Source organism: Phalaenopsis equestris, unplaced genomic scaffold (assembly GCF_001263595.1).
Source record: "Phalaenopsis equestris unplaced genomic scaffold, ASM126359v1 Scaffold200734, whole genome shotgun sequence".
Lineage (NCBI taxonomy): Eukaryota > Viridiplantae > Streptophyta > Magnoliopsida > Asparagales > Orchidaceae > Phalaenopsis > Phalaenopsis equestris.
This window is the reverse complement of record NW_018220542.1, coordinates 1-12356: the sequence shown is the minus strand read 5'-3', so window position 1 is coordinate 12356 and position 12356 is coordinate 1.

Here is a 12356-nt window from a genome sequence, read left to right as displayed (position 1 = left end):
CACAAGCTATAGCAACTCATACCACTAACACCTACTGTTTCATAACAAATGCGAGAATGATCTACTAAACTTCTAAGCATATTGTTAATGATCTACTAAACAAAGGTTGCTACATATAAATATAGCATTCATCACCACCATTTTCAACCTCAAGCAACAGAAATACAAGATTTTACCATAAGTTTTGGCACCCAAAAGCTAACCAACAATATTACATCCACATATATAGAGATGTATAACTTTTTGGTTCAAAGCAACAAGGAATATGAAAAACTATCACAACCAATTTTAAAGAAACATCAAAGAACTATAAAACTTAATAAAGCCAATTTCTATAAAAAATCAGATAAATTTTTTAATAAAGTTAGAATTGTATAGAGGCCACTGTAGAGATTGACAACCTTTAGGTCATCCACATAATAATCCCTCCAGCAAACATATAACCTATTGTTCACAAGTCTCGTCACCCAAAGGCCAACACTGTAGAAGAAAATATTTCAGATCCCTTTTCAGGGTTTTCTCTATCAATTTAGTCAAATGAATTCAAAGATTCATCATATTTTGACTAATCTTTGATTATAGAAACATCCATATCGTGTGTTCATATTACTATTTGATTATATTCATATAAAATTAATTTCAACTTTCACTCGTCAATTTGCATTGACTGAATTCCAATAATGAATCTCTCAAAAACACATTTATCATTATATAATCATAAAGTCTATTACTACACCCATCAAAGAAATAACCCATTTTATTCACAAGTATGGCAACACAAAGGCCTACAACAACTCAACAGTAAACCTAGACACATAGCTGTAAGGGCTTCGTAAACTAATTGAGATCCATAAAATATAAGATAATCAAGTTAGATTTTTCTAGACTCGAAAGAAGATAAAAGAAATGAGGTGTATGCTGTTTACTGCAAGAACTATCTGAAAAGAATTTGCATATTGCATCTATTGTTTGCCAAATTTCTTTTAGTAAAGCTCACCGAGAAGATGACATAAAATAAAAATTTGAAATCTAGAAAACAAAGAATATTTACTTGTTTTTGGTATGCTAAATGCCCACATTTTTTTCAGGTTTCTAAACTCTTTTTTAGATTTTAATAACACTTGAAATTAAAAAAATAAATGGCTACACAAATAAGACACAAAATTCATTCCTCCATTTCTCTTTCAAGTCTATTGAATCGAAACTCTTCTTCCAATATCATCAGAGTAAAGGACAATGTATAATCAACTGCACAAGGAGGATCACAAATCCATGTCTTCTGCGCAAAGATAGAAATGGCAAAGAATAAACTCACTTAAAAAATAACTAGATGTAGGGGGAGATTCTTCGAAATTGATAACAGAAATTTAAGATTGAAGAAGCTACCTCTGTTTCTGCAAATAAATTCCCTCTCGATCAAGCTCCACTTTTTGTGTTGCAAGTTTCTGCTTGATAACTCTAGGGCAATGCATTTTGATCCCTCCTTAAGAAATGATTACCAAACCGCGGGCCACTGGCAATCGACCGTGGCATAAAAACGGAGTTTTAATATGCCTGTGTTTTTTTAAAAGCTCTTTAAACATGATAAGCAAGTGGCACGCTACACGGTTTCAAACTAAAAAGCGGGTCGAACGCCGCACCAAACGCACAGTAAGCCAATTAATATATTGGTGAACAAGTTGAAGGCTTCGTAGTTATCTGAACAAGACCGAGAATTTCATGAATATGGTAGATCTTATGTTAGACCATGCGTACTATACTTCTAAGGCTTTTATTAATGAGGTCAATCTTCTTGGACATTCTTTAGATAGGGTGTTGTTGAGTAAGTTCTTATTCAAATGGCCTTTTCCATGTGAACTTTATTTAAATTTTATTTTTCTTAGTCATTTATCTTTACAACAACAACAAGCCTTTATCCCGCTAAGTGGGGACAATTACATGAATTATTATTTTCTATTGTATATTAGTGAGTGTCGTATTTTCATTTAATTCTTATAAGTTAAGATCATCTTTATATAACTTGCCCATGTCCTTTTACATCTATCTTTCTTAACATAAGTTAAATCTAAAACATCTACTCTCCTAATCAGGTCATCGGATAGTTAGTGTTTAACATGACCAATCCATCTAAGACAACTTTCTCCAATATTGTATGCCACTGGAGCTATTCCAACCCTTTAACAGATATATTCTTTTCGTATTTTGTCTCTCAAGTATAAAGTAATTAATCTGCCCGAGCAGGCTCATCTCAACAACACTTAATTTTATGCTTCTCTTTTATAGACCAACAATATCCAATAAAACATCGCAGGTCTTACCACCATCTCTTAAAGTTTTCTTTTAAGTTTAAGCGGTACTTTTCTATCACTCAATATGCTCGATGCTTTCGTCCACTTCAAACATCCAACTTCTACTAATAACATCATTGTCTATATCACCATCACATGAACAATAGATCTGAGATATCTAAAATGTTTACGCCTTTTTGTCATTTAACTTTCAAATGTGAAATTTTTGAGATTCTTGAGGATGTCCCTTTCATGGTCGGCTCAGATCAGGCGATGAAGGACAGCTTAAATGACTTCCTTAACCATAACTTTGAAGATTGCTAACTTACCATTTTGGAAGAAAAAGATATTTACCCATAGCAATGAATAATATGAAGCCTAGAAAGTGATGGTTATATTGAGTTTGAAGCAAGAGATTATAGAAGAAAGGTCTATCCCAGATATTAAAATTATTGATCCATAGCCAACTTGACATGGAGTTGACAAGAAGTTGGCCTAAAGTTGCTAGGTGGATTCTTTTCATTACCCTCTTTAACACTTTGAACCTAGTTTCAAGAGTAGCCTTCATATGCGGAAAGACGACCAAATAGTCATTTATTGTAGTGTTGACCACCCTCCTTGCCAAGAATAAGTTGAATCTAACAGCTTTTGATCTTTACCTCTATATGCATGATAAAAAGCTATTGCCCAATGATATGCATATGCTTCTGATGAGGAAGTTGTTGACTTGGGAAGCTTTTTTTTAAGAAGATTTACATACATACTACTCAACTCTTATGTATTTACATATCTAAACCTAAACTTCAATTTTTACATATAGACCACCACCTTACCCATGCATGAAATGGTGTATTTCACTTTTTAGAAGTTAAAATAATGATATTTTTGATGTGATATGAAAGGTTTGGGTTGTATAAATGTAAAATATAGAGTATAGGTGTTAGATATCTAATCACATAGGAATTTGGTGGTATGTATGTAAATGCGCCTTTTCATTAAGGCCAATGATCACTAGAAATTAGTGGCCAAAAGCATCCTTTAGAGGTGAATTGGAATTAATGTACAATGCAAAGGATAATATATGTGTAAATTTCAAACTTGAATTTATTCTTTTGAGGAAAACTTTACATTCTGATTAGAAGACAGAAGTATTGTGCAGAATTCACTAATAAGGTTGATGCAGAGTTGGAGAGGTATGAGAAGAAATTTGAAAGAGAAGCGATGACTTGAGAGTTATAAGAACAAATTTGAAGAAAAAGCAACTACTTTAAGAGTGATAATAAAACTGTCATACTTCATTGTCAAATCAGTAAACTAGAGTATTGGGCCGTGTTGGCAATTTCATAGAATGAATTAGCTTCCTCACTTTTGTTATCTTAAGCCTAGATTGCCAAGTTAGTGGAGTCATTGAATACGTTGATTGAAGATAAGGCCAAGTCAACCTTATAAGCTTCAAAAGTCATCATCATTACTGTTAATTATACTGTCTACATAAATTAGATATAGAGCATGTACCAAGGTCTTGTGCTTAGATGTGTTGAAGAATCATGGTTTGATTATATGGTGAGTTGTGGGGTTCTTTTATTTCAATGTTCCTAACTAGCTCACCAACAAGGAGTTAGATAAACAGAGTTCTAAGGAGAGCTATCGAGATACCTCAAACAATTATGATCCATGATACCTGTAGTTTTTTCTTTTTTCTTATTATTATTATTATTTTTAATGTAATTTCATTTTTGGGCGAGTTGTAACCCTTGCATCATGAATTAAATTCACTTTTTTTCAATCGTATCTTCTCATTCCTCTATATATTTCTCATTTATTACAGCAGAAATGTAAATAGCAATGTTTTGAGTGTTGTGTATGCAATTATCCTTATACAACAAGTTGAATAAAAAAGTTTACTTAGTCAGATACATCAAATTTTCTTATGAAGATCTCTATTTGTAACTTAGGAAAATTTCAGATATATTTAGAAGAATAAACAATTGATTATTGAGATATTGATGCCAATTCTTTTCAAACATTTCCTTAATTTATCTACGGACAATTCATTATCTTTGACGGGACTTACTCAAGAGGTTTTGCCTTTATGGGAGTAATCATCACTTTTAACTATTTAGATATTTATGATTTTAGTATTATGCTTGACTTGTGTAATTTTATGAGAGAATGATAATATTTAACTGGCAAATTAATTATTTATCAAGTTACTGAATTAATGAATAATAAAGTTTTTGAGTTCACAAATTTATGGGTTATTGGATTGACGAGCTAGTGATATTATTATTTTACTCAGTTCATAGGATTTTATTTATTCTCTTAATGAAACCTGGAGTTCTTAAGGTAATTATTATGGTAACTCTATTAAGCGCAGATTATTCCTTCACCTATAAGTCATAGCTCTCAAGCAAGTACTCAAGCTTAAGTTGGTCTACAGCTTCCTTGATTAAATGTATTACATTTATGATTCAAGTTTGTATTGATTTTAATCAAAGTTGTCATTATTTTAATTTTTGAATTTGAGTAATGTTTTAAGATCTGAACATTTTGACAATTTACAATATATCGAGTCACTCGGGCAAGTTCATCTAGTCCTTGCCAAGCTTAAATTATTGGAGATACGTAGAATGGTTAGCTTATAAACAGCTTAATGAAAAAAACTATCATGAAAGGGGTACTAGTAGCTAAGTTTCCTCATCCTTTTTGTCACAAATATCATGTAGAGATAAAAAGAGAACATATAGACTAGTACATGATAAATGTGAATAGTGATAGAGATGACGAAGCAAGGTATGTCTATATAAATATTGGAGAGTTCTTTTATGAAAGCATCATTCCATTTAATATGGAAACCTCCCTTTCTCATTTTGACTTGGTCAGCTGCATAAGGTCTCGTGGTTAAGATCTAAAACCACCATTTATGTATTTTTTTAGAACTTGGGTTGGGAAAGAGGAGCTGAATAACACTAAAAAAGTTGATGTGGAGATTAGTAGAAGTTGGAATCAAATGGGAGTAACAAAAATGTCTAATGATTAGTCTGATATCAGTAATAAAAGCTTGATTGATATTTTGATTAACAATGTTTATGACATAATTTTGTTAAAAAATGTTAAAGCATCAGATAACGTCAAGTCGTTTTGAGGATTGCAGAAAATTTCTTTACGAGTACAAGTTTTATCTTATTTGTCGCATTGAAACCAAGGTATCTCTTTCTTCTGTTTCTGATATGTTTTCTATTAACCGTTTTAATTTGATTCCTAATGAAATGAGTGCGGGTAATTTTAATTGTGCTGCTAATGGTCATATTGGGTTAAATGGAGTTTTATTGTTCTTTCTTTTGCTGTTATTAATACCAAGGCTCAGCACACTCATGGTCATCTTTCTTTTTTTTTCGTCAGTTAATATTTTGTTATTTTGTCTATGATGGTAATAATGCTTTTGTTTGAAAAAAACTTTAGGTTGATATTATTTATATTTTGCTAATATTAAAGTTCATGAAAAAGCTAGAGGGATTCTTCTATAAGCTCATCGATTTTTATAATTGTATTCTTTATTCTAATCTCTTAGAGCTTCAAGATATTGATCATGCTTATAATTGGTACAATAATCAGTTGGAATTTCCGATTTGATGTCTTTTGGATCATGCTTTCTATAATACTTTTTTTATGGATACTTTTCCTTATCCTTTTTTCAGAGTTATGGATTTTTATACATCTGATCATTCTCTTTTTATTATATTGCTGTGTGATTCTTATAAACCAAGATGTAGATATAGGTATAAGACTTTTTAGAGTCATTGCCTTAATTTCATTGATGTTGTTAATTCTGTTTGGAGTATTAATGTTAATGGTGATTTTTTTTACTATTTTCAATAAATAGTTATTTCTAAATATATTATTGATATGAAGAATAACCAGGTTGATCTCATGAACAATTTGCATACTAATTCTTTTTCTAAGGATTCACTTAACTTTTTTATAAGCAAAAGGATTTACATAATACCTTTCTTGTGAATATATTTGGTGAAGCAAAGAGCTCAGTGACCTTGGTTTAAAAAACGATAAGAATTATATTAAATTGTATCTATTAGAAGGCTAAAATTAGGAATAACACCAATTTTATTAAAGAGTTTTTGGCTAATAAAAGATATATTCATTATCATAATGAGATTTCTAATGAGATCATTTATTTTTTATTGAAGTTCTTAAAGTTATGCTGAGAATTTTTATTCATTTGTTCAATCTTTTCCTATTAATATTCCTATTATTAGCTATGATTCTGTTGCTTTAATGAAAGACTTCTCAAATGATGATATTAATAATATTTTTCTCGTATTGGATTCCTGTAAGAGCTATTCCAATTTTAGTCATTCCATTTTCAAAATCTAAACAATATTCTTGATATTTATCATTTTAGTCTATTGAAACGATTAACCTTTATTTTAATTGAGAGCTTTCTTATGAAATACTATTTCCTAAGGTGAACATAACTAAAGGGCTTGTTGTTTTTGAAATACCAAACATCATAATTAAATAAATCCTATCCTCTCAGGATGGGAAAACTAATTCTGATCCGTAGTCCCACAGAGTAGTTAAACAATCACTTCACGATTGGATCCATAATCGAATTTTTTTTTTTTTTTAAACTTTGGTGTGATATACTTTACCTTGATGTTGTATTCGATGACAAGTGAGAAATTTCAAAATTCTTATGTTGTCCCTCATAGTGTAGTCAAATTTTTCTCATGACTTTGCTAGGGATGGTTCCTCTATTCATCTTTAACATCTAGCTCTCTTTTTTGCACATCGATAGTGTGCTTATATCGCATATAAGCCAAGATTACCATCCGTCGTTTGGTGGCCCAACCTATTTTGACCTTGGGTGTGTGCTGCCAACATCCTTTTTTGGCCTCGGAATATTTTGTTTATCAATAGTTATTGAGTCTGGTCATAAGGCCCCTTTTCAAAAATGAGATCAGCAAAATTACTTTCTTGGTTGAACTTCCCCCATTTCTTAGTTGGAAACTCCCGATGGGTGCTAAGCTCATTGGAGCAGATTTTGACCCTAGTGTCATTAATATCCTTTGAAATCATTCTTGAATGTTCAACTCTTTTCAAGTCATCAATGTTTAATCTTTTCTTTATGCTAGTCTTTTGTTGAGATAATCTCAACAAAGGGTGTTTTCCAATCAAAATCAAATAATCAAATTTCTTTTATTGATCCTATATTGAGCTGTTATTAATAAAGGGCCTAAATCAACATATTTTTTGGCTCGACATTTTATTATTAGGAATAAAAGGTTTCAAGTCATTCCAAAACCTTAATATTTTTGGTATAAGTCCTCTTTGTGGATTCTTTATTGAGTTCAAGAAAGAGTCCAAATCTATTCAAATCAAGATCTTTTGACCGACTTTATTCACACTAGGTCCCATTTGTTGAGTTCATAGACAATAAAGGTCCAAATCACATCGATCCATATTTTTTGTGACTTCTTCTCATGTTTTGGTTGGGTCCTCTTTTATTAGACCAATCCTAATGATAAGTTTCTAGTCATTCATGCTATGATTTTCATGATCTTATCTTATCTGGGCCTCTTTATTGATATTGTCTTAATAAAGGGTCCAAATCAAAGCTTCAATCTCCAATTTATTAAATCCAAAATCCACACAATTCCAAAATATCTAAATTTTAAATCTTTTCACTTTCCTTCACTAGTTGCAGATGTGGGTGCTACCCACAAATAAACATATTAAGTTAAGAAATCCAAAAAACATAAATTCAAAATCAAACCTGAATTTTGTTTGGAGACTGACATTACACTTGTGACTTTGTTGCAAGAAAATGTTAGGAATGCCAATCCTTTTATTCTATTTGGACTGGAGGCCTTAAACCAATAGGGAGTTGTGAACATTCTTAAAAATGAGAAGGATAAGAGGACCGTACAAGACACTTTAAGCTTATACTCAAGGATACTTTAAAGTGGCAACACAGGAAGGATAAGAGGACCGTAGGAGAAATCCTTTTATCTCCTACCTCAAGGATCCTTAATAAAAGGAGAGGATAAGAACCAATAATATTATTCAACGACTCTTGAGAAGATGATTTCCTCCAATACCCTTAGGTTATTTGTTGTCCTAGCTCGATTAAATTAATTAACCTGAATCCTCATCGATAGATGCAACCAGCCGATGAGGATTCAGGCTGAGCAGTCTCGTCAGGGTTCCCAACAGCATGATCAGTCTCATTAGCAGCAACAGGTTCAGTAGTATAGCCAGTCCGACCAGCAGCCATATCAAAGAGGACCGTACAAGACAGATGTCAGGCAGGGTTTGTCATTTGCAGATCCGATGAACAGAGTGTATTTTTTCAAGGATGAAGTTGTGCAAAAGATGTTCAGAAATTAATGAAGAAGCCCGAATTCAGATTACTAGAGTCGAGGAAACCAAAAGAGGTTGATAAGAAGAATCATCCCAACTATTGTCTGTATCACAGACTCCTTGGACACACCATAGAGGGATGTTTTAGTTTTAAGGATTGGCTCAAGAGAAATCTCAAACAAGGAAATATAACCATCCCGAAAAAGTATTTAAAAGAACCTGAAATAGGTTTCGTAAATATGATTTCGGCCAAGCCAATCACACTGATAGATTCGTACTCAGATGAGAGTGGTTGGAGCACAATTTGGAGCAAATCATCCAAGAAGATACTTGACCAGATTTAGATCATATCAACACTAGCTGCCATTCAGAGTATACGACCTGTCTGGCTGAAGATGGAGTTTCCGTAGGAAAAGTCGCCGCAGCTGGAGAAAAAGAAGAATGAGATCGTGTACGAGATGAGGATCAATAGCACGAGGTAGGATAGGAGTTGCCTCCATTAGATTAATTGTTTCAGATTTGGGGGAGAAAATTCTCGAACCGCTGACTATGTATGCCTATTTTTTCCCCCTCCGTGGTCTATTGAATATAATCATTGCAATTTCGGCTAAGTTTTAACTGTCTCTAGTGATAACATAACTGACTGCAACCAATCTAACATCGATTTTGATTCTCAAAATGATTCTCAAATCATACTTGAGTCTGATGAACACATTAACGAAAACGAAGAAAATGTCGAGGACACCGGTTACGACAATTCTGGGAGTGAGGAGCCACTTCTCAAGTGTCAAGGAATGTCAATTGCAATCAACCTAGATTTTTCAGATTCAAAAATAACAATAGAAGAATCAGCTATGACGAAAAGATAAGAAGAGATTGCATAAATTAATTTGAGTTGGAAGGTAATACCCCTGATAACGGCTCCAATAGAAAAAGGAAAACAAATAGTCACTCGAGAAGAACCACCTCCGCCTCTGTCAGTAGAAGAAACACATAATCAAGTGAAAATTGGAGGTCTCTATAAAGTGAATTATAACGTACTAGCTCATCTTAGGAGATTGACGGCCAAACTAAGCATCTACGATACTCAGATCCTGTCAATGAAGATGAGGTAATCTCTGGTCAAGGCTTTACTTGATCCAGAAATTTGCTTAGCTAAATTGGCCAGCACATCCTAAATGAAGTTTGTTCGCTAAAGGAACAGCCTGGAGTAACCTTTACCGTTGAAGATTTGTTGCTTGGTACTACTGATCACAACGGGCCGCTCTACATTTTCGTCATCATCAGCAGGTTTGTGCTCTCTAGAGTTTTGGTAGATCTGGGAGCGTCACTCAACCTAATGAGTCTACGGACATTAGCATACTTAGACATTGGTGCTTAAGAGCTTACCATTGATAAGATGATGTTAAGAGGATTTAATCAGAAGAGAAAGAGCTCTTTGATCGATTACACTGCTCATGAAAGTTGGTGAGCTAATAACAACCGCTAAGTTCCATATCACCAACGCAGAAACCTCTTTCAATGCTTCGTTCGGTCGGCCATAGATTCACGAGCATAATATGTTCGCGTCATCGCAACATAATATGTTCGCTTCATCGCAACATCATTGCATCAAGTATAGCAAGGAAGGAAAAAAACATTGCTTCAAGTGGGATTTACAACCGTTTTCAGTACATGAAGTAGACATCCACAAAGACGCCGCCTATTATGCTCCTCTGAAGAAAATTGTCTTTTCCCGTGCAGTTGTGCCAAAATAAGATGGAAGATTTAAAGGGATCACAAGAGCAAGATCATTCAACTCCGCTTCAGTGATCTTCCATTGCTCCTTCACAGCGGGTCAGTGGAGGTTCTTTTAGTCTACGCATCTAAGATTGAGGTCGGGGACGCTAGCGAGGAAGAACCAACACGATTGTTGAACGGACAAAGCCGATCATCAACATCGACGTGGAAGAAAGCTCTGATGAAGATAAATTTGATAGAGAGGCGATTATGATAAAACAGAAAAACCACAGTTCGAGATCTTGTTGGAGGATTTTGAGAAAAATGAATATGAGTTAATGTATGATCGGATCAACCACTACGTGCACGCTATGGCCCTAACTTTGATCCACCCTCAAAAGATCGAGATTCTAGAGGTCAAGGAAGTCTGGGGTGTTGGTTTTAAACCGATCAAGTTTTACCATGCTTCTTATCATAATCTGGAAACTCATGTAAACTTGGAAGAAGAGGATTCTAATGAATTAATGGAATTATCATTTGGTTACTTTTCTCCTTGTGTACAAAAATTAATTCAACAAGATTATGTGCCGAAGGATAAATTACAACATTTTGAGAAATTATGGAATGTTGAAGGTCAGACTCTCAACCGAAAGAGGGTCTTGATTTGGTATGATAAGATCAATCGATGACTCAGAATTTTGCATGGTTGTTATTGGCAGATTAGAAGATGATTGTCTCGATGTGGAGGTTGATTTTGAAGATCCTCCGATAGACGACGCTCCGCCGGAATTCGAGGAGAAGATTAAGTAAACAGTCGAGGAATTGAAGGAAGTTATCACCATAACTGAGTAGCCTCACCCTACCTTCATAAGTTCTCTGCTCAGCATAGAGGAAATTATGGATTTGATCAATTTACTGTCAGAATTCAAGGATTGCTTTGCTTTAAACTATGATGAAATGCCATGATTGTCCTCATAAGTTGTAGTTCACCGGCTTGGAGTGGACAAGGATATGACCTCAGTGAAACAAACTCCCCAAAGAATGCTCCTCGAAATAGAGCAACAAGTCATTGTCGGTGTGAAGAAATTAATAGACGCTAACTTTGTGCGAGAAGAACAATATCCCACATGGTTAACCAATATTGTGTCAGTTTAAAAAAAGAATGGACAGATTCGAGTATGTGTCGACTTCAGAGATTTAAACAAAACATGTCAAAAGGATGAGTTCTCACTACCGATACTACACTACCGATACTCTAGAGTTAATGGTGGACATCGCATCGACACATGAGATTTTCTCTTTCATGGATGGATCGTCAGGATACAAACAGATCAAGATGGCTCTAGTTGACGCAGCACTTACAACCTTCAGAACGTCGATTTGGATCTTTTGCTACACAGTGATGTCGTTTGGGTTTAAGAATGTCGAAGTAACATATCAACGAGCTATAACGAAGATGTTTGATGACCTCATCCATAACCAGGTGGAGGGCTACGTGGACCACCTCATCATCAAAAGCAAACAATGAATAGACCACATGTATGATTTGAGGTTCGTGTTCGAACGATTACGAAAATATAATCCTAAGATGATTCCCTTAAAGTGTGCATTTGGCGTTACCTCCGGGGAATTTCTAGGATTCGTTGTCCATCATCGGGGAATCGAAATCAACCTGGATAAGATTAAAGCTATCTGAGAAATGCCATCTCCGAAATCCTTGAAACAGTTACGATCCTTTCAAGGTAAGCTGGCATACCTAAGATGTTTTATATCTAATATGACAGGTAGGTGTCAGCCATTCTAGACATTAATTAAAAAGGATGTCAAATTCGTTTGGAAAGAGAAATGCCAACGGGCTTTTGAGGATATTAATCAATACTTAACGACACCTGTTTTGGTAGCCCCTATCCCTAGAAAACCTTTCATTTTTTATACGGCGGCCTTAGACGACTCTCTTGGAGCTCTGCT